Raw genomic sequence first — 2219 nt, 5'->3', positions numbered from 1 at the left:
AATCAAAGCTGAAAAACCCAATGTCCTCTTGATTGATGCAGAAAATGCATTTGGCTAAATTCAACATACTTTCTCAATGAAAACATTTCAAAGGATAGGCATAGAAGGGAACTTCCTCAATGTGATAAGGGAAATATATGAAAAGCCCACAGCTAACATCGTTCTCAGTGGGGAAAGAGTGAAAGCTTTCCTTCTAAGATCAAGAACAAGACAAGGATGCCCACTATCACCATTGTTATTCAACATTGTGCTGGAATTCTAGCCAGGGTAATTAGACAAGAAAAAGAAATGCAAGGCATCCAAATTGAAAAGGAAGAAGTAAAACTCTCACTGTTTGCAGATGATATGGTACTGTATGTCAAAAATCCTGAAAAGTCTACAGCAAAGCTAATAGAGCTAATAAATGAGTACAGCAAAGTGGCAGGGTATGAGATTAACACCCCCAAATCAGTACTGTTTCTATACGCTAGTAATGAGCAATCTGAGGAGGAAATCAAGAAAATAGAATTCCATTTATTCTAGCAAACAAAAGAGTCAAATATTTAAGAATAAATTTAACTAAGAATATGAAAGAACTATACACAGAAAACTATAAGAAATTGCTAAAAGAGATCATGGAAGACTTAATAAATTGAAGTGCATTCCATGTTCATGGATTAGAAGACTAAATACAGTTAAAATATCAATTCTACACAAATTAATTTATAAATCAATGCAACACTAATTAAAATCCCAAAAATATACTTTGCAGAAATAGAAAAACCAGTAACTAAATTTATTTGGAAGTGCAGGGTGCTCTGAATAGTTAAAAATATCTTGAGAATGAAAAATGATGTGGGAGGTCTCACACTACCTGACTTTAAAGCATATTATAAAGCTACAGTGGTTAAAAGATCATGATACTGGTATAAAAATGGATATGCTGACCAATGGAATTGAACTGAGGGTTCAGAAATATACCCTTTCATCTATGGGCAATTGAACTTTGATAAGGTGGTCAAGCCAACCCACCTGGGAAAGAGCAGCCTCTTCAATAAATGGTATTTGTAGAACTCGATACCTATATACAAAAGAATGAAAAAGGATTCACATCTCATATATTACACAAAAATTAACTCAAAATCAAAGATCTAGACCTTAGAGCTAAGACCTCATAACTTTTAGAAGAAAATGTAGGGAAATATCTTATAAATCTTGTGATAGGAGATGGTTTCCTAGACCTTACTAAGGTAAATCAGAATATAGGGCAAAAGATGATATGATCCATATTTTAAAACTTAGCTTCTGTGTGAGACCAAAGGGGGAGATGTTTATTTGGTGCAAATTTTATATTTTGTGTAGCATATTATCTAATTTAACTTATATCATCAGTTTATTTGAACAGCATTCATGGAATCTTGAATAGGACATGAGATCAGGTTAGTGTGATGCCCTGAGATTTCCAGAGTAATTTGGGCAGTGGATAAAATAGCATTTGCAAAGTCCCCTTGAGGGACTAGGGAAAAAGGAGGAAATAGTCACCTTTACCATCTGGGGAATTCATGATATTCTCACAAACAGTGGGGACAACCAATTCAACAGGCTGAGCCCTCAATCTTGGGGTTTAACTCTTTGAAAATTATTCCTGGTAGTAGAAGCTAAGCCTACCTACAATTATGCCTAAGAGTCACTTCCAGAGAACCTCTTTCCTTGCTCAGATGTGGTTTCTCTTTCTAAGCCAACAGGTAAACTCACTGCCCTCTCGCCTATGTGGGACATAACTCCCATGGGTGTAAATCTCCTTGGCAATGTGAGACATGACTCCGGTATGAGTTGAGACCTGGCATCACGGGATTGAGAAAGCCTTCTTGACCAAGAGGGGCAAGAGAGAAATGAGACAAAAAAAAATGTGTCAGTGGCTGAGGGATTTCAAACAGAGTTGAGAAGTTATCCTGGAGGTTTTTCTTATGCATTATAGATGCATAGATGTCCCTTTTTAGTTTATAGTGTATTAGATTGGGTAGAGGGAAATATCTGAAAGTGTTGAGCCATGTTCCAGTAGCCTTGATGCAAGAAGGTGATTATATAACACTATAGCTTTTACAATGTGACTGTGTGACTGTGAAAGCCTTGTATCTAATGCTCTTTTTATCCAGGGTTTGAGAAAAGCAGTAAGGAAAAATAAATATATGAATAAATAATAGGGGGTATAATGGGGTAAAAAAATGGATAGATTGAAA

The sequence above is a fragment of the Tamandua tetradactyla genome, chromosome 23 (assembly GCF_023851605.1).
Source record: "Tamandua tetradactyla isolate mTamTet1 chromosome 23, mTamTet1.pri, whole genome shotgun sequence".
Taxonomy (NCBI): Eukaryota; Metazoa; Chordata; class Mammalia; order Pilosa; family Myrmecophagidae; genus Tamandua; species Tamandua tetradactyla.
This window is presented reverse-complemented; position numbering follows the sequence as displayed.